General features: G+C 42.4%; 1 long non-coding RNA gene across 4 annotated transcripts; it reads right to left on the bottom strand.

Moving 5' to 3' along the window:
• Window positions 1–27882, bottom strand: LOC112952301. 4 transcript variants are annotated; one of them, XR_003250356.1, is made up of 5 exons: window positions 27831–27870; window positions 13123–13241; window positions 1989–2238; window positions 665–900; window positions 1–298 (listed from the first exon to the last, which is right to left on the bottom strand). It is a non-coding gene; the product is annotated as an uncharacterized LOC112952301 (long non-coding RNA). The 4 variants fall into 4 exon arrangements; XR_003250359.1 differs by having other exon boundaries at window positions 665–722; XR_003250357.1 differs by lacking the exon at window positions 13123–13241 and having other exon boundaries at window positions 27831–27882.

Raw genomic sequence — 27882 nt, 5'->3', positions numbered from 1 at the left:
TGAGATGGGTGCAGCCAAGGGTACAGTAGGTGACTGTGGGACCAGCTGCACCTTTATAGATCCAGGCACTAAGTATTTCATGTTGTGCTGCTTTAACCTTTCACAATTCAGCCGCAGAGTGGAGAATCTGATCTTCCCTTTTGTGTCCACAGATGCAACTGGAGTCATGCCCGTGCACATTACTTGCATATTCCAGCTCAGTGCTGGCCATTGCACTGCTCATCTTCAGTTTTACAGCAAATTGGAGAAAATGCCATTCCTCAGGACAGTACTCTTTCCCATCTGAAATAACATTTTTCTAGGACAAAATGGAAAAAACACACAAACTTCTTTAACAGTTAGGAAAAATTGAGGCAATTTATCCACTAGGTGACACTGTTTACCTGCAGATTCTGTTCAGTTTGTGAGAAACCCCACAAATCTTTCAAAAGTAAAATACAATATGTTTTGCTCTTAAAGAAAAAGGAGAATGGTTGCAGAGAAGAAGGAAAATGGGCTGTCAGTGAGGCACAATTAAGGGCAAACCTACAGTTACGAGACTTTATGGTCTGGTTTCAAACTATTTACTAAAATGAATTTTTAGAAGCTGCTTTTTATCAGGCCCATTTCAATGCTTTAGGAAACTTTCTTATTTAAAGAAAAAAAAAGGAAAAAAGGCACTCACCATTAGCACAAATCTCAGCTGGGCTCGGATTTTGTCTTGGAGAGTGGCATGAAGAGAACTGCGTGGTAAAAGAACCAGGGAAGAAGGAGAAAACAGAAGAGAATTTCTGCAATCTCATCTGAGGACAGCTTGGTGGGAAATTGTTTTCCACTCTAAGAGGTTTCAGAATTTCACTCCCCTGTCTCAATATGAAATATGGCTGGAAATGGTTATCTCAATTTCTGAAGACTAGTAATCTGTAAGAAACAAAACCTGCTTGGTTGTTATTGCTATTATTTCACATTTAAATATCAATTTCTGACTACTTATTTTTTAATATAGAACTACATGGTTTTATTTGAAAATGTTTTTTTACATAATGCTTATAATGCTGGCCACATTAAAACATTTTAAAGCGAAAGTGAGATTTTTCCAAAATAAAGACTATCCCACAAAATATTGCATTTTTCATTAATATTTTCTAATTAGAAAAAAAAAATCCTTAATTGGGAAATTCCTAAGCTTCTTCTTAGGAATTAAGCTTCCTGCTTCTGAGGACCACTCAGCAAGGGCTCAATGCAGAAATGATGTGATTGGCAAGGGTGTTAGGGACGTCTGTTTGGCTTTGCTATGGCAGGGACTCACACTTGCAAGGAAAGGGGATGCATCCCTCCGAACTGGGCGTGCACCTTGGAAAAACTTGTACAGCAATTTTTGCATGCTACAAACAGGCCAAAAGAAACAACGCTCATTTGAAGCCCTTTACCCAGTGCATCAGAAATAGGAAACACTCACTGTGCCAAGTGAAACATACGGGCCTAAGCAATTTCTGGGTGCTTGGTAGCTCTAGGAACAGGCTAGACCTCTCTAAAGAGCTGGGAGAACTGCATGGAAACGTGCCCACCCAATCTTCTCCCACTGTGAGTCAGCCTTTTTTTTTTTTTTGTAACCACAACCCATAAGAGGCTTACAGCCCAGTTCTTGTTTAAACATGGCCATGGTTTTCAGAGAACACCTTTAATTTCAAGTAGAAACCAATTAACTATCCATATTCAAGTATAGCGTTTGGCTATGACTCCAAACGCTGCATAAAAATATCATTTTGGGGAATGTTTCTATACACTACTATTCACATTTGTATGGAAAGATCCTCTTCTCTATGGCGTGGTCATTTCGCACCTTGGCTCTAAAATAAACGGCTAGCTGAGACTTTGTTTTCTGAAGCCCTCTTCTCCATTTGATCCTCCATCCCAAAACGCAAGGCTCAGCATCAGCTCACCTTAATGGAGCAGAACATGAAGTCCCTGAGAGGCAAAGCACCCCTCCCACACCACCAATAACTTACCACTCTCCCTATTAAAGCTGGAAGACTGTCCACAGGTCCAACCAAAGTGAGATGTTCTTCATGCTCCCCGCTGAGCTCCAGTATGAGGCTCTCTCTCCTTTTCTAAATATTTGTTCAGGGGTTTTCTAGATGTCTGCAGTCATCTGGAGTTTCACAAGGGTGCACAGATGGAGACCAGCAAGCGCTTGACCACAGGTTTGGGATTGTTAAGCAGCAGCAACACATCTACCAGGGAATCTGCAGGGGTCTACTAAAAGGAAAAGATTGAATAGCACCAGCCATAGCTGGGAACATTCAGCCTGCTTGTTGTAATGATAAAGTGAGAAGAAAGACTTGCTTCAAAGCCCCTGCAATCAAAGAGCAGAAGACAGGAGAGCAATGGAGGTGCAGAGACACTCTGGGAATTTCTACCTCTGGCCAAGGGAGCTTGTGGCAGAGCCAAGCAGTGCACGGGGGTCACCCATAGAGCTGGATGAGAAGGAGCAACCAGGTTTCTGCTGGTGCTTCTGCCACCCACAACGTGGCCTGTGTTTCAGTCCCCGCCTTTCCTGAAATCCACACAGCATAATTGATAATTGTATGAAAAGACTTGGGGGCTGGACAAGATAATAGCAGTTTTACAAGAGCCTAAAAGACACTGAAAACTTCTATGGTGTTTTTAATGTAAAATTATTATTTTTCCCCACTGTTCAATGCACACAGTAGTAGCTGGAACAGATTCAATGGTTAGGTGGATAACACGTTATTTCTACTCATTTGAAGCAGTTTTTCAGCCCCTCTTGCACATATTTTGGGGAGAAAAGGAGATGCAGGGGCTTTTTAAAGAACCAGCTAAGTCCCTGCTTTGTCTTGTAAGGTGGACAGGACCAACCTGCGCTTAGGTTGTCACTCCAGATTAAACTACACCTATATGCTGTGCAAGCTTGTAACCATGTCACTCCTCCAGAAACGTTCATACAGTGAGGGGAAAGGCTCACACTGCCTTTGATGGCACTTTTCCATCTTCAGCTTTTATGACTCAACGATGAGGTTAAGGGCCCTGGTTTAAGAAGGCACAGAGCAAACTGGCACAGCAGAACCTTCTCCCACCACTGTTACACCAAATATTCAAGGTTGGAAGGGACCTCTAGAGATCACCTAGTCCTACCTTTCTGCTGTTCTTCAGTTCAAAATATTTCATGTATTCCAGCCTCGCTTAGGGCTCTCATTAGTCATGAGTGCGAAAGACAGCAAATGCACTGAACAACATGACAGTTTTGAGAGGCACACCAGAAAGAAGAAATCATGAAAAAGAAAATAGTTCTCCAGAGAGCTGGGTCTAACAAACTCATTTCACTTGTGACACAATCCAGATTTGAGACCGCACCTTTAGAAGCGAAGGGAAGGAGCTGGTTTGTTTAATTTTGGATATTTGCATATCTCTTTCTCTCGCTGCATTGATATCAGATCTGCAACAATCTATTAAAGCTTTCATTTGAATAGCCATTATATGCCTGAGAATGGAGACCAGGCTCCTTGGGGGTACTTAGGAATAAACAAATCATTTGTGGCACATGTGTTGTTCAAGCTTCAAGCAAGGTAAATGGAAAACACAGATTATGGTGCCTCGAGTCCTCTCCATTTTCCCCTCTTGTCAAACATTCTCACATTCTTCAAAAGGAGAATCTGGCCATATTATTAGCAATAAAATGGCTTATAGCTGAAATTTTGAAAAGATTTAACAATGTTCTTTGCAGGAATTGTGTTTCTCATTACATAAATCTCCAGGCTCTCGGACAAACGACCACCACAGCAAGCCATTATGTCCTGCTGTGGCGGTGTCTCCACTTTATAAAGGTAAAGATTCGGGGCTTTTTGACTTGTTTTTCAATTCTTCTTCTTTTTGAAGAAAACTAAATAAAACAAAAACCAAACAAACAAAAACCAACAAACCAAACACTATATTCAGCATAGAAAAGTCCCTTCAAGTCCATCTGCACTATGGCAGATTCAGTCCCTATTTACACCAGTGACCCACGAACCACTAGGGAAAGAGTTTAGAGAGGACACAGATGGATGGGGAACACGGAGGCACCAGGCTGCCTTTGACAAAACAGCCAGGCTCCTTCCTCACCTGCCCCAAAGGCGCTGCAGCTGCAAGGAAGGTGGCAAGAAAGGATGGGGTCCACAGTGTTTATCCCTGATCCTGGGGTCTACTGTGTTTTGACCAGGCATCTGACTTCTGGTGCATGGGTGTCTGCACCCGAGATGCACCTGGTGGATGGAGGACAGAGAAGCTTTCATTTTGGAAAGCAAATATTACACAGATTCACAGAATATTTAAGGTTGGAAGGGACCTCTACAGATCATCTAGTCCAACCTTCCTGCTCAAGCAGGCACACCTACAGCATGTGGCACAGGGTGGCATTAGGAACAAAATAAAATCAGGTAAGGTGAAACCCCAGCCAGCAGATCCTGGAGCTGATGAAACAAAATTTTTAAGTCTTCTATTGAAAAATACGCTGTCAACTGCTAGGCAAATTTCTCAGGTTGATATGGCAACTGCAAACACTGGAAATCAAAAAGCTGAGTGAATGTTCTTAAAGGAGAAAAATAGTCTCATTCCTGATAAGCAGGCATTTCCATGCTCACTTCCTGAACCTGCCCTATAAATTCACAGCCTATGGGAACAGCAGCATCATGAGATGATGCTGATCCTCTCTCCACTGTCAGAAGCCATCACTTGGAGGTGGCAGTTACATTGCTGGGCCTTTGTGTAACAGCTGGACAGCCACAGCTTATATCTTAGCCCTGCTGCAGCAGTAGCATCCATCTGCTATCAAGGACCAGCGTGTTTCCTCCCTGCGGGAGTGGCCCTTTGGGCAGAAAGCCCTTGGGACCAACCTCAATATTTAAGATCATGCTTCACATTAAATCAGTCAGTAGTCCCAACACCACTTTTGAATTTAAATCTGAGCAAGTTTTGCTGGACTTCTTAAGGTTTCTTCAAAAACATACGCATACACATATATATTATGACACTAAACCAATACTTCTGACTGGCATCAGAGACTAGACAGAACTCCTGGTTATCCAGCTTCTTGTCTGTATTATAACTCTATCATGTATCATTTTTCCTGATAGGAAGCTAGTAGGGTTGCAGGAGTGCTGATCTCTCCTGCACACATGTCCTGTGGCATGGCTCAGTGGGAATGGGTCAGTAGCCCACGCGAAGGAAATGGCTCAAACTGGGCAGAAGAATAGCCAGCTGGCAGGTTGGCTGGGAACAAAAGAATTAATGACCCGTAGGTGTCCAAAGAGCCTGCTACAGGAAGAACATAAACAGTATTTGCTTCGTATAGGCACTGCGTCTCCCAGGCCTAGCCAATTTGTACGAAACAGAAGAGGGAAATGGGCATTAAGTACCCAGCATAGCCACTTGAGGAGAAGGACTAAACGGGACATTCACATTCCTATGCCAGCTACTTACTCCAGAAAGGTTTAAGGTGGGGAATGTAGACGAAAGGAAAAGAGAAAGATAAGTTGAGAGATGCATATGCTCAGAATGGGTGTTTATATGAAATCTGATAATTGCAGTTCTGGCAGCTGTTATACAAAGAGGGGCCCCCTGGATAAAAATAGATGAGACAATTGGGAAGATACTAAGATTTAAAGCTAGACTAGCACTATACTATTTGTTTTTAAGTTCTCACTTTCAACCTCTTAATAAAAAAATTGTTTGTTTTACCGACAAACGTAGAAGTGACCGGTTCATGATGTACTCATACCAAGAAAAGCACTGAGTGCAGGTGCCCAAGATGGTGGCCAAAGGAAGAAGCTACTAGCTGTAAAATGCCTCAGATCCCACTGACTGCATCTTCTTAAACCAAAGTCTCACAAATTACACAGCCAACCAATATTTAGCAATTCAAGGGGGACATGAGGACCTTAAAAAACCCACCTCAGAAAACCAGAGGGGGTAATCAACTGTTATTTTATTTTTATTTTATCTTTCCTTTAAGCAAAAGGTTGCTATTCTTTTCTCTTTCCACAATGAAGCTAACAGATTTATGCATCAAGTTTTCCAAATATAGACATCAAACTGATGTTATTCTCCCACTGCTAATTTTATTCTTAGCAGCACTTACATAAAGGAAAGTATTGCAAGATATGACAAAAATATAAACCTCTCCTGACCTGGAATGTACTGGTAGGTAAAGTAGAGGGGAAAGTACAGGCAACTTCTCCACTAAGCTCTCCAAAACATTAAGTTTTAAAATGAGACTTTATTTTATTTTTTTTTTTTAATCTCTCTACAGAGGTGGAGAGACCATATCCAAATCTTGAGATCAATGGCTAATGCTCATCCTGATGCAGGGAGCTGGGGTTCTGGGGTTCATGGTCTCCTGGCCATGTCTACACCATCATCCTCTTCGTAACCGCTGATCTTCCTCCCAGCCTATTGCTCTATTAGACGTTGGCAGGAAGGAGGCTGCCTGATGAAGCCTCCAAAGTGCACGCATGCCCACACTGCAGTGCACACATGGGAGAGGGCACCCAGACAAACTTCAAAACATGTATTTTGGAGCAGCAGTAAACACCAAAGGCAGTTTCAAACCCTCCTAGGCACGTGACACACGCTTCCATGTCACCGTGCACTTTGCAGGGACATCCCCCAAGTTTGCTGGGCCAAACACACCCCGTCCCCCAGTAAGTACTGCAGGTTTTCACCCGCTCCTGCAAGCCGGGTGGGTTCCCATTGGCCCCGGCAGGGCCTCATTAGTTTAGCTTAATCAAGTGGCGACCGCAGCCCGAGCCTGGGGAAGGGCGCAGTCAATGGGGTCTATTCTCCACCGAGCAGACACATGTCACCCCCATTAGCATCAATGGGAGCGACAAACCCGCGGCGGGCGGGGAGAAAGGCCCCAATGTGTCTAACGCGCATTAGAGAGGAACAGAGGGGCCGATTCAGCTGCGGGGCAAGCGCCTGCAGCTCCGCGCACGCCAGCGCCATGGAGCAGAGCTGAAATCCAACTCACTTTCCTCCCAATGACAGGGCGACTGGGGGAAAAACAAAACAGGGAGAAGGAAAAAAAAAAAATCACCATCACCCGCTCCTCGGCTGAGTCCTGTGTCAAAAAATGCCAAACAGGCTAAGCATCCGCTCTGGGTACAGGGCACAGGTGCCCAAATATGAAATCCCATTCCCGTCCCAGTGCTGAACGGCATCAGGGCTGAAGTCTTTTGTCAAGGCAGTGCCAGGAAAATTCCCATTTCTGTGATGCCTCTGCGGGAGGGACAAAAAGCCCTAAGTTTTCAGGGTTGTCGGTGTGAGGCTTTCAGCAGGCCTGAAGGTCAATGGGGAGAGGAATGGCCTGGGAGCCCTAAGGGAGCAGCTGGAGGAATGGCCAAAGCAGGACACACGTGACAGAGGGGCAAGGGCTTCTTTAACACGTGTTTTCAGACCTGATCCTGACTAATGGGTAACTCTTCACCAAAACTAGCTCTGCCTTGCAGGGGATTTGGCCTTGTGTGAACTATGTCTGAGACAAAGCAGCGAAAATCATCTTCCCAAGCCTCAGCTTTAGAGCTTTATTAGCTACCCTTTTTCTTTTCTTCCCTACCTACCATCGAGTTCAGGTTGATGCTTTTCCCGTCTTTTAAAAAAAAAAAAAAAAAAAAAATCAATCTTAGATGCTTGGAACAAGTGTTTTCCCCTAAATTATCCTAGACCAGAGACTTCTCACCCATGCTCATACCGCAAGAGACATGCCAAATAAACACGTGTGCCATGACATGTTATTCAGTGGTGCACATACCAAAAATGTCAAGCAGTCACTGTAAACAGGTTTTAAAAATTTGCTTTTCAATTTGGGTTTAAATGAGCATCTGCCAGTGTTGAACGCAGCCCCATAAATATTATCATTGAACACTTGGGTCGTATTTATTCCTTGCAACACAGTTTCATATGTCACTGCATTACCTAGACACCAGGCACAGCTCTCCTTGCATCTGCTCTCCTTGCATCTGCTCTTTTCCCAAAGAAATTTCCCTTCTATCTTCAGCAGTGTTGGCCTTGACTTAACCCTTTGTGAAATGAGAACTTAGTCTTAAATTTGTAGTGTATATTAGAATATTACATAGCACCGGTACTCTTAGAGTTAATAGCCATAATATATATGCCAACAAATTGTCTTTAGCTTTCTCCATATGTTAATGTCCTCTAATCCTGTTATCAGTACAGCTAGTTGGACAAACAGTATGATAATAAAACAGTATTTATTATACATGTCCTTCAGTCCCAGATTAACCACAAGATTCCCCAAGCATCTAGGGATTTGATTTACCTACTGTGCACAAATTGCCAGTAAAAAGAAAAATATCCATGAAAAGATAGTTTTCTCCATACTGTACTGTTTACCATCCCCTTTCCTCTTGATCTATATGTGTGTCTCATCTATATAGCTTACTTATTCTAACCTTTGATGATAGTTTAATGCAAAGTTTGGGACCCTATCAATGCACTAGAGCTGTTTTCTGTAAGAACAAACATGCTTCTTTGTGTCCCCCCAGTGCTGCCCCCTTCATCATAACCAGAATTTTTTAAAAAAAAAAAAAGCTAGGAAATAAAAATAAGATCTCTTCCTGATGACTGCTACAGGTGCTTACTTAGTTCTAGATAAATACAACCCCCTTCCGCACAGCCCACCACTTTTTTTTTTTTTAATTCCTCTCAACGTGTCGTAGCTTTATATGAGGCTAATGGAGCAAGGCAATGCTCAAACGTCAAATTAAACTGCACAGCTCTGTAATCACTCAGACTGACATGGCATAAAAGGATAATTAGTAGTTCATTACATGGAACATTGTTTGTTCAGCTAAATTGATTTCTCTCAGCTGCCCATGTTTTCTGTTTACTTAGCGAGTGCTCCACTGCACATTCTTATTTGTGAACTAGGAAATCCCTTCCCCTGAACTTCCCCCCCGCCCCAATCAGCATTGGGTTTTTAAATATAGTTTGCTTGAGGTAGATGAACCTCCAAAATTACAGACAGGTGCATGGCAACAAAGGCCTGCGTGGAGTGATATGTCACACAAAACAAGCTGTGGTTAAGGAGAGCTACCCAAGTAGCCCTAGAAAGGGCCATGTGCATCCATCTGTTTTGTACATACAAGTTCCTAGCCTGGCTGTTTGCTTTTCAACTTACAGTGAAATTCTTTTCTCTCATAGTTGGAAAGAGAAAAAAAAGAAAAAAGAAAAATTGGGACTATGATCCTTCAACTTGGGGAGTGGAAAACTTGCAAAAAAATTCTTTGGTTCACTGGATCCCAGAGAAAAGCAAAGGTTGTTGTTTTGCACCTGGTTTTCTTTCCACTTGCAGTCAGGGTGGAGGCACAACTACACAGCTTCAAGTGTTTCTAAACTAGCTCCTCCGAGAAACCCATCAACTCACCCTGATTTCAAAACTTCTCAGTAGCTACAAGTAAATGAGTTGGAGCTAACATCCCCCACACTGTTACTCTCAGGCTCAATATACTTATATTTTTCTTAAAAACCTAAGTTCAGGGGCCATTTGGATTACCTTTTTTTAAAAAGTGGTCTTGTTTAAGCAGGAAATGTGAGTCCTAAAGAATCAAGAAACAGAAGAGAAGCAAATAACTAAGTGTTTTTTTTTTGAGGCCTAGTTACAGCCTCTTGGCTCAACGCTGCCTCCACTGTGCCCAGTTACCAGCAGATTCCCACAAAGTCCCACTTTCTCTGGACCCTACACATATCATATCCTGGTGTATGACTCCTCAAAGAGTTTTTTCAATTTGATTTCTAGAAGTGGTACTAAATTTGAGTTTTATTAACTCTAAATTCAATGACACCGAAGGACAAGTTTCTACTGTGGATGGCAATATCAAAACAAAATATTCCCATGCCCTGCTGCTTGTCCCTGCTTCCAAGGCTCACTTTGGTTTGTTGCCACAACAGCACGAAGTGGATCATAGAGCTGAAGCAGCTGAGAAAGGAAATCTTCCTTCATGCCAGGTTATTTTCCAGGAGGATCAGGCACCTTAGCCAATACACAACATGGATCCACATGGATCAGTGGGTGGGAGCTGCTAAGACTCAGTGTCATGAGCAAATGAGCACAGAGCTGTGGGTAAATCCACCCCTTGCAACATTTCTCCTCTTAAACAAAGAATAACAGCAGAACACCACCACCACCCCAGCAACAGCCACTGCCTCTCTGGACCCTAAAGCAGTGCCATGGCCAAGAGCACCTTACCAACCAAAAACTAACCAATTCTGCTCAAGTCATCCAAGTTTCTCTACATTTTGTTTTCCCCTCCTGTTTACTTTCAGGCACATAGAAGGAGTCCCTAAGAAACAGGTCCATTTTCTTTAGTAATTTTTTTTTTTCCTATCCATTGATGATCACCACCAGCATCCTTTGGTTGGTTTCTATCATCTCAACTCCAATCATATTCAAACATCATTTTTTTCCCCCTAGTATGATCCAACCATTTCCAAACTCATATTGAGGTTTCCACTTTGGGAATCACTTAGGTGCTCTGAACATTTGCTTGCTCAGTTAGGGCAGATACGCAATTAGCCTCTCAAAGAATAAGTCTGCACAGGGCCACACCATTATTGTGCACATGCTGTGACGTGCCTGGCCCCATGGCACCGGAGCACCACGCTCATTCCAGCCCCATAGCAAGCTCCCCCCAGCACATGTCACCCGGGAGAGCCACCCCAGAGACACTTGCTTTATACTGGCTGGGCCAGCAGCTGATTCTGCAGTTTGGCTGCTGAATTAAAACCTGTTTAGGAAAGGATGTTTGGGCAGAAGAGAGCGTATTCCTTTTCTCTTGAGAAAATGAAAAGCAAAGACATGAAGCTCAGCCTTCTGTGCTCCACAAGTTATATGGCTACTTCTGCCCCCAAACATAAAGAAATAAAAATATTGAGTAGTTGTAAGAAAAACAAAAGATGAAGAGATATCCCATAAGCAGTATCCTCCTTTAGTCTGCCAGCCCAATGACAGAGCCTGAACCAAAGGCATCAGCTACTCCGCTCCAATTCTTTCCTCAACTGAAACTATTTGAAAAAATGACTTAACAAATTTGTTTTCCACTTATGATTGCATTCAGTGTGATGGAATTTCATTTTTTGAAAGGAGCCATCTACTAAAAGAAAATCCTTCCAGGCTGAATCTCAACTGCAAACGTGAACAACAGTGACAAGGCTTCCCACAAGAGTGACAGCGCTTGAAGACCAATTCCAACAGCACCTCCTGAGATCTAACTCAGAAAAAGAAAGCGGAGTTCTCTCTGCAGTAAACCATCACTGTCTCAGGATGCTATATAATATTTGTGCTATTGCCAGCCCTACAGCACACACACTTTGGTGTAACTGTCTTGACCTACCTACAAATATGGAAGGAAACCACAGGCTATGCTGAGGGCTCTGTTTTGCCTCTCAAACACATTGCATCAATGGCCAGGACACGGTTTTCTTTTCCAGCAGCTGAACTCCAGAGAGGGAGCTTACTGTAGGGCTGGCTTCTGTGATGTTATTTTGGTTTGAGTCCTGCCCTGCCCCTGCTCAGAGCGGAGCCAGCAGCCGCTGAGCCACACTATCACAGCCTGATCTAACGTACCTTGCTCCTCAGCATGACCTGCTAGTTTCTCCCACACTAATGAAGCTTCTCGCCTGGAGCTGCCCAGCTCAGAGCAGGGGTGAATCACTGCCTGGGCCAAGCTGTGCTTCTCAAGATGGTTTTGCTGCTCCCCAGCTGTGGATACAGCTCTGCCCCAGATCCCACTAGAGCTATCACCATATCCTCCATGGAAGTTTTCTCTTGTTTCTGTGGGTCTCTTGCTGCTCATCTGAAATGTGGATTTGGAAAGTGGGCAGGATTTATTTTTGCTTCAGACCAATGAGAGTTTGTGCAGCTAAAATCCTCAGCAAATTGCTTGATCTCCAAATAGCTTTTAGTCATTCCTATGTTTTCTTTGCTGGAAAGCTCCCATAGCATGCAACTGTTATTACCCTCTCTGTCCCTGGGCAATTTGTTCACAGCAAACTAATTGCCTGCAAATCATTTGTTTTTATCCCAGACACATCTTTAAAGGGAGTTTCCACAGAGTGTTCCTGGCATTTAATACAAAGTTACCAGTCATAATGAAATCCAAACCAATCATTAGCTCATCTGCTATCTCAGCTATCCCAGACTTTTTCTTCCAGGGATCCAGATTTCCAAGTATTTGGATGGTTGCACCTTCCTCAGCAACTGTCTCCATTTAAGGGCAACTAGGTCATTTGGTTTTGGACATCTCACTGCATAGACTTCTTAATATGCCTGGCTCTGCTTGAGCCAGCAGCCACTGTCCCACGCATTTCCCAGATTCCATTGCCCATTCAGTATCCAAACTCCTTCTATGGTTATTTAGCTACCTAAAGCTGAACAAACATTTCTGCAGACTAACAAAGTTAATGAAGCCTCGTTTCCTACACAGTTACCTCTCATCATTGCCTTTGATGTCTGAGGATGAAGCTCCAGCTGAAGCATTTGACATAATTGGGCATTTATATGTTCTTTTTTCCCCTCTTTTTTTTTTCTCTCTCTCCTTTCCTATATTGATTTTCTAGAGTTTGGGCCTCTACCTCAGGGCTAATTGGACACCTCTTGAAGCCTGTAGGAAATTACTGATCTTTGAGATCTTTATATCCTTATCAAGTTGAAATATCAGCAAATGAATTCAAAAGTCATTAGCAGGGGCCACACAGATGGATGCAAAGAACACATCTGTATTAGTCTTTGGTCCCATGTGAAAACAGGAGAGCGGTGACCCTATGTTGAACAGAGGAACTCTTGCTATTGCATCTCATGCTGGTGGAAACTCTACCAGACTGGAAGAGGGATACTCACAGATACTAGTGACAATCCATCCAGACCTACCTTGAACAATCTTTTATATAGCACCTCTCACAATGCTGGCTTTTACTCCCAGGAAAGTGAGTTACTTCCCTGAGATATCACACTACTAATTGCTTCCATTTTACTAATAGAATTAATTTTTTCCTCCATTCTTTAAAAAAATACCTCAGCAGACCAGAATCCCCTTTCTCTTCACATGCACTTGACACAGATACACGTACTGCGCTCTTTGTAGTCATCTTCCATAAGGGTTGCTCTCGTCTGGTGCCTTTGTTGGAAGGAGACGTTGAAATTCCAGATTTTCTTGTGGTGCTTTTGGCCTCCTTTTCCTTATCTTGGTCTGCAAGCACAAGTCAAGCTAAGCATCAGTAGACCAGTGTTGCTTTATCCTACAACCTTTGCTATATCCCAGCAATACAAGTTTCTGCAAATCTTCTGCCAAGTCAGATAGAAAAGCCTCCATCTCTATTAATTTTCATCTGTCTACAATGCAAATTGATAACTGGCTTCATACCATCTATTTAGGACAACTAACTCAGACACTTTTTTGACGCTAAGTAGATAGGTATGTTAGTTCTGCAATTCCATCTTCTCCTTACAGATGGTGGATTTTTTTTAATAACACATTCAAACAACAGTGATATTTCTTAACTAGAATATAACAATCCCTTAAGAGTAATTCTACCACATAAATATTGACTGACTCAAGACATTTTGCCTGCAAATAGATGACAAGCTAACAAAACAGAGATCCAGATGCTGCTTGGACATCAGTGGAGCCAACCACCAGAAGACTCATGAGGTGGAATTAATCTATGCTAGAGTGTTCTCATAATAAAGAGTTGATTTTTGACACCTCTGCCAGACTTTAGCTTAACTGAAGAGATGCAAAAAAATATATATATAAAGCTTACTAATGAGTAGGTATTAAGCAACAAATGACTTCCCTCTCCATGGCATCCACATCTGTCCACTCATATGGAGCGTACTGCACTGAACAGCAATGCTGCTATGAACTATTTTTCCTGCGGAAGTGAACACATAATTTGAAAATAAGTGCAACTGAATCTTTGAGTGTTGCCATCTACCGTACGCAATGAAGCCTAGGTTTGTTAGTTAGGTACTTATTAGATAGATACTAATTCATCTGTTCTTTTTCTCAGTCCTTGTTACTTAGTTTGTTAGAAAACACAGCCAGAACTCCAGCAATATGTCCACACCATTTGTTCCTGTGAAAAAACTTCCCAAACTAAGACCTGTGAGGAAGCTACTCTTTCCCACTTCTTGTCCAGCTTACTGACGTGAGAGAACATGACTTCTGCCATGGCACAATGACTAATGAGGTGCTAGGGAGACAGCTCGCACTTGTGCGTCTGCTGGGGAGGCTGCACGAGGAGAAGCAAGTCTGGTGACAGAGCCAAACGAGCAACCGCCTCCGAGGACAGGGCAGTGGAAACTTGAGTCACACACCAAGGCTTGTTGGTTCTTTAGGCGTATTACAAGCTCATGCAAAGACTCTCACTGCTTAATGCCGTGAATGAAAATGGTCTCTCTGAAGCCAAGCAAGCTTCCCATGTGTATAGATTTTTTTAAAAAAATATGCAAGGACTCACAGACACAGAGCTTGAAATTCTTGTCTCTACAGATCTTCCTATGGACCTGTACAGTGCCAATTATATTCAAGAAATACCATCATTTTAATGAAGTCAATGCAAAATGCCAAAAAATTTGGAGGAGATGAGATTTGGGGGTCTTGTTATTTGGCCAACATAACACAAGTGGATTAAGCTTCAAATGAGCCAGATCACAATTGAAAGCTATGAAGGTTAGTGATCCTTACTTTCTGGATGGGGAAAATAGGTGTCTCTTGACAGAAGCTGATTTCAGCTTCTGACCATGGACAGTTTTAGCCACTGTATTTATTTTGGTCCAGGCCCAATATATAAAAGATGTTTGTTCCTATTCAGATTGCAACACAAGACTTTCATCCCTGATTTTACAAATAGCTCTCTAGGAGAGCGGGAGGGACTAATTGTTTCTCATTGTACTGTGTTTAGCCACAGACTAATTCAAGGTTACAATCTCTGGAAACTTAGAGAATAAGATATCAAAAGTACCCCAACAGACACAGTATCAACAATGGATTGAATAAATACACTTCCCCCTCTTGCAACAAGCCTAGCTTGGAAATGACCCAAGGATTAACTCTTTGTGCTCCCACCTGATTTCACAGTGCTTCACCTCTAGATCTTTTCTGCATTAATCACTGCAGGGCCACCGGGCCTCAGACAAGCCAATGGCTTTTGGGGGATGCTCTGCTGCTCCCCAAGCAACAGAGCCACAGCCAAAGGTTTGGATACAGCCCAGGTAGACAATAAACTGCAGTTGGGTCATCCCCAAAGTTTCCTTGTTTCTTGCTACATGAAAAATTCACTACAACCACTTCAAATAGGCAATTTAAAAAATGGCTCAGGTTTGAATTAATAAAATTAAAGCCTGCTAAAATTTAAGAGGAAAGGAAATGCCACTATAAATCAATGCACACTTGTAGAAGTGCTCTTTTTGGTCATGGAGAGAAAGATTAATGTTCTCTCCCTTTCTTCCACTGTGAGGGAAGTGTTTTCTTGGGCCCCGGATTCCTGGCGAGAAGATCTAAGGGAGGCGAGAGACAGGGCCATGGGAGAGCGGAGAAGGCACACAGGGTGCAGACTCCAGGAGTTAGGAAATGGGAGTTACGGAGCAAGATGGCCTATTTTCTATACTCTTTAATGTGAAGCCTGTTTTTTTTTTTTTTTTTTTTTTTTTTTTTTTAAAACCTCTCAGCAGGAATAGCAAAATTTTCCAAGTCATCACCTAGCAACAAAACCCAGAAAAACATTTGCAAAGCAGTTTTGCACCACTGCCATCCCTGGAAGAACTAACTTGAAGGCTGAATTTGCTATGGAGAGGAATTGAATGCTCTGTTCTCATTCAGAGTGCTGAGACATGCAGTCTTCTTTCACTGAGAACAGAAATTCATTAATGCGCACACACACATTTGGAGGTGGTCTCAGGCAGATTTTGTTGGACCATAGGGGTGTGGTTTCTGCTGAAAGCCAGTTGAAAACAAATGGGAACAATTTCTTTTTCTCAAGCAGGTCTTTTACAGCCTATCATCCAAATTACAGATTATGTTTATACATACTGTCACCACAGGGGATAACAGGCTCAATATTTCATCTCAGTCTATTTATAAAAATAGACAAATTTTAAAAATTTCAATTAAAAAAAATCCCTGGGTAGCAGAGCACTCCACCTTTGCTAGGTAACAGTTTCAAGTCAGAGCTAGCAGCCTACCTTATTACACCATACATTTCATGAGGTTAAATCATTTTTGTCAATACCTTTAGAAAGGCAGGAATCTGATTAAAGAGCATCTTTTTCTGATAAAGCTCCTCTCTTTCCTTGCCAATATACACATGGAATTTAATTTACAAACTGTGGATAATATGGTAGGCACGAAGCATCAGGCACTTTGGCACACCCTTTTCTGTCTTACTTCCAATAAAATGACATTCTGCATTCAGAAATCCTTCTGCTGGTAAGTTTTCAAGATCACTGAGCACTTTAACTGTCATGATAGATGACGGGAGCAAGAACCTACACGATCTGCTACAAAGGGTCTATGTGCCTAATGCAGACCTGTACCTTCTCAAAGGTACTCAGGTTTGCTCAGAGCATCATTAACAGCAATTTCCTCGCAGGACAGAGACACGACAGTTCAGAGTCCTATAATACTATAACTTTGTCAGCACAGAATTACACTATATTGATCAATGTAGGCTCTTGGTAAAGTTGATCAGTCCTGCTGTATCACTGTGCTGACTTGTGCTTCTAGTTTTGGTCAGCATCACCTCAAGTGTTTCTGCACCACTTAGCACTGCAAAGTGAAGGCAGATTTTTTTTAATTCTCCCTCCATACTTAGAAAGACTAGATATATTATTGGTTAAGGAAAAATCAGTCAATAGCTTAGCTGCTTAGTGATCATACTACTTATACTTAGATGGTTATCCTTCCTTGTCTATTACAATAGAACACTGTTAATGGACCAGCTCCTAGACTAGCATGTATACTGAGTGCAGAGCTGAGCAAAAGTTATGCATAGTTCAACATGACAATTAACCTCCAAATATCCCCAAACCAAGCTGTAGCACATTTCTGAGAGGCTCCAATTGTTATCCATAATCACGTTAGTCCAAGACTGTGAAGAGAAGAAGAAACTACCTGAGGATCTAGGTTTGATCCCACATTGGTTGTACATAGCCTTACAGTCTTCCTCTTGAAGGGCTGGCTACGTTCCCCCTCCTTGAAGAGGTTTTACCACAGCTTCTAACTATCCCTTGTCATATTTTCTGCTACTATGACTTTGCCTGTTTTCCCAGCTATCTTCCAACAGTGAGAAGCACATGGAACTCCACAGGGGTGGCAGTGAAAACAAAATCATACAGAAACCTGCCCATCTTCTTGAGGAATGTTTGCAAAGACAGAGTTCCTCTACTCACCCACCTCTTCTTTTTATGCAGCAAAATATATGGTTAATGCTGAGGTCTCAAAAATCTTCCCAAAGTGTTCCTAGGCCTTGGGGAGCAACAACATAATCGCCGGTTTGTGACCAACCCAGCAGGGGTTAAGTACTCCTACACAGTTTGTTCAGAGGACTTGCTGCTCGCTTGCTCCCAGCTTTATGCACTGAAGCCAGGGGGGTAACAACCATGCAAAGCTGGTGTAATGGAGGGAAGAATCAGGCCCTTCATCCCCACGTCGTTCAACAGATCCTGCTTTGTCAACTGTGGTTCCTTGCACAGCCAATGCCTGAACTTGCAAGCACAAGAGGGAGGACTGACCCTTAGAGTCCTCATTTCTCTCATTTGATCTCAGCAAACCTTTCATCCTGCCACTGCTTCCTCTCGTGTTGTGTCTCATCTTTTTAACATCTCTGTGTAACCTTGACTTAGCCACCATTCACAAGGCTAGCAAGGGCAAATGCAATCTATGGAGGGGTTGCTTTCCCCTCCCAAATCATCTTCGGCATTACCCTTCTCTGTTCTTCTTGCTCTGATTTCTTATATCCATTTTTTCTTCAAACCTGTTACCAGGTGGACAGTGGTTGTTAGCTTAAGATGAGAAGATGGGCCTCTTTCAGGAATTGACATTGCTGTGGAATACATGGCCCTGTCATTCGTGGACTGCAAATTTAGGGTTGAATGAGTTATGCTATCAATAAAATTCTGATAACTGCCAAGCTGTAGAGAAAACAAGAAGCATACAACAAACATCACACATAACCCTGTAATTGTGTTTTCTACCAGACTATTAACATAAAAGCATATGTCAGCATTTCAATAATGTGGTGCAGACTGTGGCTCCTGAATATATGGCCTTCACACGTAATAATAGTGACTGCAGCAAGATGCTATGTTCAGAAGAGCACGCTAGAGAAGCTAAAGCTATCTAATAACTATAACAACAGCCTGGAAATCAAGATGTTTGGCTATTTCTTGTCCAAGTCTACCTCTGCTCTTCATCTATTTGCTTGGTTTAGTCTTTAGATACTTCCTCATATTGACAATTTCTTCTGAATTTCTTTTATGAGAATATATTCAGAATGACAGTTTATACAGCTTCCTGGTCCTTCAAACTAGAGTAGGACAGAGCAGGAAGCATTTGTGGGCCATATTAATAACTTCTCACAATAAAGATGCTATCTCAGAGTCTCCGTTAACAGGGCTGCTGAATGTGCTTGCATAAACATAGATAAAACGTTTGTATGCAAAGGAAGGACACAGCATAAGGCAAAATAAAATCTATAAGCAAAAATATGTAGTCAACTATTTACTTAAGTCGAGAGAATTCCTCAAATGCTTGTGTTCTAAAGAGCAAAGGAAAGCTCTGAAAGGAAAACTTACTAATAATAACTTACTAATAAAAACTTTGGATCATGCATGGGACCATTACTAACCCCAGGCAGAGAGATGGTAAATTGTTTGTTTGGTATTTTAGTACTAGATGATCAGTGTCAAAGATATTCTTATTTGTTAGTGTTTTTGACATGCAGGAGGAATTGGTGGGCGAGGTATTTTGGGGTTGGGGAATAAATGAAAGGATTATGGGGCCAGTTGAAAAGAATTTATTGCCATAGGTTTCTTGAAATTCTGAGTTAAAAAATTCGGTTAAAGGAAATCTACAGTATATATTCTGAAGCTGGCTTTCTGACAGGTGAACTTTGAAGGGGGAACCACCAGCTAGCAGGACACTTTTAAAGAGATGCATGGAAAAGCAACAAGGTATTCCATTATGGTCCAGTAGTACTTAAAGATTTTTACCAACAACCTGGATGATCATATACTTTATCTTGCTGCTAAAGTTTCAGCAGACATCACCAAGACAAGTTACTATTACAGTGTGATTCGAATCTCCAGGTCAAATGATTGCAATTCAGTTTGGCTGCATTTAATACAGTCAAATGCAAGGTGATACAGCTGGGAACCAGGAGGGCAGATTACAGCTGTAAGGTGGAAAACTCTGTCTTGGAAAAAAAAAAGTGACCCTGAGTGGGACTGTGAAATCAATGAAGATAACAGCTTCAATATGAGCTCTCAATGCAAAGCTGCAGCTAAAAGGGCAAGTGTGTTGTCTCAGTGTATGAAGAGGGAAATATCAAGCTAAAGGCAGGGAAGAAATCCTGCCTCTGCAGGGAGCCACACCAAGCTCACAAGCCTACCTCTAATTTGGAGGTCCATGTAAGCACCTCGAAATAGCAGAAAAGCGTTCAGCAGGGAACCAAACAAACAGTATAATCTTGTTTTCCAGAGACCAATGTGGCAAGGTCTACAGAAATCCAAATATTCAGCTCTTTAAGAAGGAATCTGCGATGAGACTTGGTCACTGCAAAATGGGTGTAAAGAATGGGAAGACTTACTCTAGTCTTACTACTAGAGGCAAAAGAACCAGTAACTCAACATCAGAGCTAAACTGAGTGAATCTTGAAAAGAATGCTAAAAAACAACACCAATGCATTTGACTTGCTGTGGGAACACTTAAATGTATAAAAGCTTTTTTTTTTTTTTAACAGGCAGTAAGCTATCTGTAGCCTTTAAAATGATCTGTTTTTATATTGCATATGCTATATATAAACATATATATAAAAATATGTTCTGGGAGGAGTTTCCCAGTCTTTATGTGTGTAATGCAAGGGTCTTGTCCATTATCTGAATCTAGTCTCTTCTGGTTGTTTCCTTCCTCCTTGGAGGTGAAAGGGCAATTTCTACTCCCAGCATTTGTCTTGGCAATATCTGATCTAAACATGAATTGCATAGCCCTCGAGGTTTCCGTGGAAGACTGTACCTCCTGGGAAGGCATTACCTCTGCAAAAAACACACACTGACATATCAGTTTTACTCAGATTTAGCCTAACAGCAGAATCATTTTATCTTGCTGTAGAGAATATTCTCAAAAGAGAATATCACATTTATTCAAACTTGTAATCACATAGTCTTATACTGTCTGCTAAGGAGGCCATGCCTGCAAAATGCAGAGTATTCTCAACTCTAGAGGGATAAAGACTTTTTATAAAGACTTTTTAGTGTTATTCTTCACTTTTTGTTTTTGTTTTGTTTAAAGAAGCTACTTGGTGTCTTGCAGGTGGGATCCTTACACACAACATCACTCACACTGTGACCTATCACATTTCTGGGCTGAAGCCTGTCCTTGGCTATGTATATCTCTCCACTAGAGTAAACTATCAGAGAATTTGTTTTAATGGTGCAAATCTCCTTGTAACAGTCCTAGAGCTGCACAAGTGGAGGGAAAAAAATAATCTACTGCTGTTCTAACATGAAAATAGGCTGTTAAGGTCTATCATGCTGCTATCACTTTCCTTCTGCTCCCAGTTATCAAAAATGAATGGAAAGCCTCAGCTTTGAATGCAGATATTCCCATGTTTTCCACCAAATACTGCATCAGCACTATATACTCACTGCAAAGGTCTGCTCTCATTTCTGAGGAAGCCAGAAAGGCCCTGGGCAAGTTTGGGGCTGCTCACACAAACACCTTAAGCTACCAAAGCAAATCCACTAAGTGGCAGGGTAAGGCCACACAGCAGCAGCAGCTACTTGGAGTTCCTGCTAAGTGATGCTCCCAGCTTTGCTGAATAATTTGCAGCTAATCCTCAAATACTTGCACTGGTGTGGGGAACCCCACCCGCTAATTACCTGGAAGAAACCACGGGTCAGGTGCTGCTTCTGCACTAATACCTGGGAGCAAACAGAAACCAGACGTTGCTTCCTGACAAGCTGTACATGACACATCATGTTGCAATGCAAGGGAAGAGGCATTTTTCCATGATTACCACCCACTGCTCAATGCGTGCAAAGAAACAGCGTCTCCAAATTTGCTCAGCACAGCGAGGCCGCTTTCAGTCCTCGGCCTGTTCAAACATTTGTGGAAAACAGGTGATGGCTGCCTTCGAAAACACAGGCCAAATGCCTTCATAATAAACTTCCCACCTAAAAATGTTTTCCCCTACTTCTAGGGGGTAAAAGGATCCCTTCCTGCTCACACATTAAATATTATCTATGTATCTTACATGCTTGGAGCCATCAGTGGTGCCCTCCAAATCCCCTAATGGTAAAGCCTTCCCAGCTCCCCAGCATGCAGGTTTCTCTGATCTAGACTTGAGATCCATGCCCAGATCGCTGCTGTGCTTCCATTTTCATGCTTGGAGCATTTGGGATGCCTTAAATCACATCAGTTTTTGCTAGGAACGTGCCAAGCTGTGTTTATCCCCATGACTGAAGGCCACACTGGCACCTTGGGAAATTGCTGCAGTTTTACAGGGCTGCCTCATTCAGTGAGGGTCATCTGCTTTTTCTTGAAAACACTAGATGTCTCAGAATACGCTCATAAATTGCTTTTGAGACCATTTTTTCAGATTAAGGAAAGTGAATGTTTCATATACCTGCATTGGGAAACTAAAACTTTTATTATGTTTTAAAACTTAGGAAGGAAGGGAAATGCTACAAAGAAAAAAGAAAGAAAGAAAAATTGAGGACATTTTCTGTTTGTTGCCAAAAAGCCTCAGACCTAGCCCACACAAGAACATTTCTTGGATCTATTTCCTGCAATAATCCCAACTGCAGTTCAGTTGGTGAGTGCAAAAAAAAAAAAAACCTTCTCCCTATTTAGCAAAATGAAAGTTTCCTTCACAGCGAGTGCATCTGCATGTGCTAAAAATGGAAATACAAGAGCACTGGGAAGAAAAAAATTAAATATTTATTTTGGCTGGGAAGGGGCAAGAATCTAGAAGCACCAGGACTGAACCATATGAAATGAAGCACGCAAGGGACTGCCTCAGAAATTCCAAAGGACTGCCGAAGAGGTATGCACTCCGACTGAAAGTGCATGTTAAACTCTATTGTTGTACTAGTTAGTGTTAATATGAAGGTGCCTAAATATTCACACACACCCCAAAGCTGATGAGAGGATGCAGAGAAGACCTCAGAAAACTGAAAAGCACATTTCTCTAAATCCATTTCTTGTCTGAGCCAGCTCCCAGCCATGGGACAAGCTGCCAGTCCTTCCTAGTGGCCCAATTGCTTCCTTCATCTGTGTACAACTCAAATATGCAATTGGTAGGATGGCTTCCACACAGACAGAAAACCCTTGGAGTAGAGAAAGGAGATCAAACATTCAGAACTCCAGTGCTGTGACTTGTGATGAGTTTAAACATTTAGAAAACAAGTAAATATCCTCATTCCCTTAATGATCATATGGGCATAGCAACGGCCATGATAACATTCTCAGGTTCATCCTACTGCTTCTATCACTTGGAAGTTGTCCAAGGCTTGGTGAAGTCTTTAAGCAGACCATCATCCTAAGGACTCTTTCCTTTCACACTCCTCACCTGCCTGAGGCAACAACATCATGTCCCAAATCATCAAGATTCAGGCTTGTGGCTGAGGTAAGTGTGGTTCTACAAAGGCTAAAATATTTAAGAATAAACTTTATCTTGACAAGCTGGACTGCTACATACCTATGCTTTGGCAGGGGTATGCCAGGTAGATTCATCTGCCCTTTATGTTGGACACCTTCATTTACTCTGGTGTTCATTCAGAAAGTGTGGTTGCCTTAGAAACCACAAAAGCACAGAATAATTATAAGATAAACCTAACTGATAGAATCACTCATCAGTGGCTCAGATGTACGTAGCACTTCTGTAAATCCCAAAAGATATATAGAGAGCCGGAGGGGGGCGGGTGGCAGAGGCTCATTTCCTCACTGAAGGATGCGGTACAGAGAGGTGGCCGATTAGCCCGTTGGAAATGACAGATTGCTGGATCACGTTACGTGTCGCCCTAGCCTTAGCCTGGGAAAAGCCCAGGTTTGGCAGGTTAAGCCTATGGGAAAGGAGGAGACAGATGCTGGGGGAGCTCGGAGCAGGACATTGTCCCCCGAGTCTGAATCTCAGCACACCTCTGGAAGGAAGAACTGCCATGGGCATTTGGCAGCTTCCAGATGTTCCTTGGGGAAGAGGCTCCCTCTGGCTGCTTCTGCTGGAGGCATTTCCCCATCATTCCCATCCATGGGAAGTGATTCATTTCACCGGTATAAATCTCCCCACTCCCCTTGCCCCCCTTTTTCCGCCCTTGGTGCAGCAGTACTGAAACTTGTCTGCACCGAGGTGATGATTTCCTACCTGAGGGGCATAAAGTGAGCTCCCGAATGGAATGTGATCTCTTCCAGCTAGTAAAAGTTTTATAACTATGGATAAAAATACACACAATGAAGAAAAAAATAAAATAAAAAGCAAGGCACTCAGCTGGTGTAAATCAGGGCTGCCTAGCTCCAGCAGAGCTTGCCTCAGGCAGGGGTGGAAATGTGGAAGTATTTGCAGTATATGGATGGCAGGTTTATTAGAAGTCATTAAAACATAACTTTTACTCAAAAACAAAAGTTCAAAAAACTAAATATCACAGGTCCATCCTCTGTTAAGGTCTTTTCAGTGAATCAATATAAGCATTGGAGTAGAGGCTGGGCACTAGGTTTACTTGGGTATACTAAAAACAGCCATTCATAACCACACTAGTTAATCCCTGGTTTAGCATGTATAAATGTAATTTTTTAAATTATTATTATTTATTACTAGCGTCTGGTTCCCTTTCCCATGCTGCTACTTGTGCACTTGTTTTTGGCTGCCAGAATGCATTTCTTGCAGGCAAGACTGGCATAACCTTGGGGGCAAGAGAGGAAAACGGGTCCCTACAGCAACAAGCCCAAGTTTACACTCAACTTTATAGCTTGCCAGGTGTGTGTTATTGCTCTGATAGCTCCAGATGCAGCTGTATCATCTGAATGGCAAGCAGAGGCACAGCTGAAGGAGACCAGTGATGCCTCCAGGAGTTTTGGGAGAGTCACCTCTGCCCCATTGACAGACAGGCTGCAGGAAAGCCTGGCCTGAAGCACAGTGGAGTGGAGAGCTGCACCCTCTATTTTGGTGGGTGCTGAGGTCACTGCATTTAGGTCCAATTAAGCACATCATGAACGTGTGCCTTTGCTGCTCTTATTTAAGATTTACTTCAGTAACTCAAAATATATTTATTTCCAAGGCCCATCTTTAGCATATTTTTAACCCCACTGGACAACTTGTTTGGATAAGGGCTGCAGAGCTGGACTGTACAGTCAATCAGGACCTCTCCAATGAATTTATCATGCTGATTTTTCCCTTTGAGGGAAATTCCCCCTTTTCTTTTGCTTGTGTCACATTTAGCAACACTGCAAGCCACTACTCTAAGTCTTGTCTTTAATTTTTTTTTATAAGCAACATATCAGTCAAGACTGGTGCACCTTAACAAACAAGGGAGATTTTATATATAAAATATTTTCCACTCCCACCCACTTTTGATAGGTCAGGATGAATTATTTAAGCCACATTTTTAGGGGTATTTCTCTGGATTCAGTTCTTGGGACCTGCATGTTCACCTGATCTGCATCCCAAGATGTGCAAAATCCCACCAGTTTAAGTTGTTTCTCCAGCATGTTCTGTGCTCACCCAACCAGAGGACAAATCTAATATAACCCATGGTGGCAGAACGGTGACTTGCCCATGGCTTGAAGTCTGCCCATGAAGAAGAGAGGACTTTCCTCAAGGATGTGCTAGCTACACCACAGGGGTAGGTTTGTTGAGGGCAGCTTTCACAGGCCCCCAGAGCAGCGATCCCAATGAGCCCTTCTGATTTAAAGGAGGACAAAATCCCCAAATCCTGTCTACTAAAGGCAAAAACATGCTTGGCCATTATGAACACTAAGCCTTAAATACAAAAATATCAAAGCAGAGTCTATTAAGGAACTATATGAAAAAAAAAGTTGAGCAAATTCCAATAGAGCTTCATCTAAAACTAACAAAGCAGTTGGCCCTTTTCTTTGATCTTATCCACCTCTCCCACAAAAAAAGGTAAACAGGATATAAAGACTCAACCATGCCTGGCAGGAGAGAAGAAAAACAAAGCAGTAAACAAACCACAGATCACCAAGCTGTTCAGTCCAACACACAATGTTGCTCGATGTGGGGTGTAGACCCTCCCCCTGTTTGCAGGGCAGCCTCTCCACCAAGAGGCTCCACGATCCCAAAGCAATTCCCAAACTCTCCTATACTCATTTCATACTCCTTGAAGGCAGAGATGAGGAAATAGCCACATATTTTCACACTGGATCTTAAGGAATAACTTTCCTCAAGTACAACTAGGCACAGAAAGACATAAAAAGTCCTCAGGGAAGGTCTGGAGAGCAGAAAAATACTCCCTAGAATGGAGATGGCCTGCAGGGATAAAAGGTGTCATGAATCCACTTATATACAAGGCCTTTCTGCCAATCAGATAGTGTCCATGGGTGCAGTTTGCTCCTTTGGGGGAATCTGATTTCACACGTGAGATCACTGGATTTCCTTTTTCCTCACTACTGACAGTATCTGGAGATCAAAGCCCCACCAAGAGCTGGTAATGTATTCTCACTTTGATGCCCGAATGCAAACACAGCAAGGGGAGAATACATCCTTTATGCAACACTTCCCATGTTTTGCTGGCTGCTCATACTGCTGGCAAATAGAAACAGATTTAAAGGCCAGATTTAGTAAAGTTTCTCTCTTTGGCTTTTCCTTTGGTATTATGATGCTTTTCTGAGGGGGTTTGAGGGATCCATTCCTCTGCCCCTTCCCCCTTTTCTGCTTCACTCAGACCTTTCCCAAACCTGGTAATATATAACTCCATTCATTGTGATGCTAACGAGTTCTATTTAGCTGTATTTAACTGGATATCATGACTTCACGTGATGACCTTTCACTCCTGGGAAGTAGTTTTAAATTTGATCCACAGCAAAGGAAAATCCTTCCAATTCATTGGCTGTGAAAGGTCACAAGTGAAATGTGTTCTGATGGTATCTACTCGCAGTTCAGTTCTCAGTATAACTGAGCACCAAACTGGTCTGAATCACCTTTTGTCTTGCCAGCCCAAGAACCAGGCACCTCAGGAAAGCTGTGTGGAAGAAACAGCCAAGCATCTGGCTATATCACAGGTATAGAAAGGCCTTGGGGAGGATAGGACCCTGTTGAACTCAAAGCAGGACTTTGGGAAGACAAAGCATGAAAATCCCACCCATCTTGAACTGGAATTTTGACCTTCCAATTAAAGGAGATTTTTAAAGATATTTTAAGAAATTAAAAGCAAGTTATATTCAGCATCAGATACTAGCTCACAAAAAAAAATCTCATAAATGCATCAGACAGTGGTACAGTAGAATGCACTTGCAAATGCTGTTTCCAGGACAGAAACTGCTAGAGAAAAAAACACCCACAAAACTAAAACTATATGACTAGTGCAGTATAAACCTCCACCGGCACCTCTCTTCCCCTTTGCCAGCAAGTTGCTGCAAACCATTCAGCTTGGGATTTCAAATTAAAACACTGCAATGAAAGTTAGTCTTGCCCTTTCACCCTTCTTTATGACCATACTGAAGCATGAAGGCTTGTTTGTCTGTTCTTGCAGAAAATACTCCACACTGTGATAGGGTGTACCCTAGACAGGGCTGGAACAAGAGCTGTCTTGTTCATTTTGCAATATTTAATATCAGTGCTACAGTATGAACTAGAGGTACCAATAAAAGAAAGAAAGAAAAAAAGAAAGAAAGGCTCATGCAGTAACATACATCCTGCTAAAAAATTCAATTTAAATAAAGGGAAAAAAACCAGAAGAAAAACAAAAAGCACATGCCATCAGTTTGTGTTTACAGCAAGAATAAGGGAGACAGATGGCTGAAGAGACTTGCTTTATCACACAGGAAGCTTGCAACAAAGCTCAGATCCTAACATGTATCCCTCCAGGCTGAGTCATTCTTCAGAGTCAGAACAGGTGTATTAATATAACAATCACTAGAACTTAAAAAAAGAGCAAAAGCCACATTGCAATGGGAAAGCACACTGCCAGGAAAGCAGCAGCTTTTGTGGTTGCGCTGGTCAGATTTGTACAGCTGCAAACCTACTACCAAAGTATGAAATTATATTATCTGTGTATCTACAACATTGAGGTGTGCCATGACGGCAGTCTGATGAGCCCAAGGTGGATCAGAGAGGGACTGCTCCAATCTGCAGCTTTAGCAGAGCACCAGAGGAATGAGAAAGCACTGCCTGTATTTCCTACCTTGACGCAGCCACTGCTGAGGAAAAGGAAGAAGACTGCTCCAGGAGCTCTCAGGAATCCCAAGTTTGGTCAAGTTTCCACTTTTTAAGATACAAAAAAAAGCAATACACACACACACACACACACACACACACACACACACACACACACACACACACACACACACACACACACACACCAAGAGCTGATCCAAATGTAGCCCTACCTTTGTACAGCAGTCAGAGTGAAACAGTGCAAAGAGAGCACAGAACCCCAGA

The sequence above is a fragment of the Nothoprocta perdicaria genome, unplaced genomic scaffold, assembly GCF_003342845.1.
Source record: "Nothoprocta perdicaria isolate Ctin4 unplaced genomic scaffold, notPer1 scaffold_4, whole genome shotgun sequence".
Taxonomy (NCBI): Eukaryota; Metazoa; Chordata; class Aves; order Tinamiformes; family Tinamidae; genus Nothoprocta; species Nothoprocta perdicaria.
This window is presented reverse-complemented; position numbering and strand designations above follow the sequence as displayed.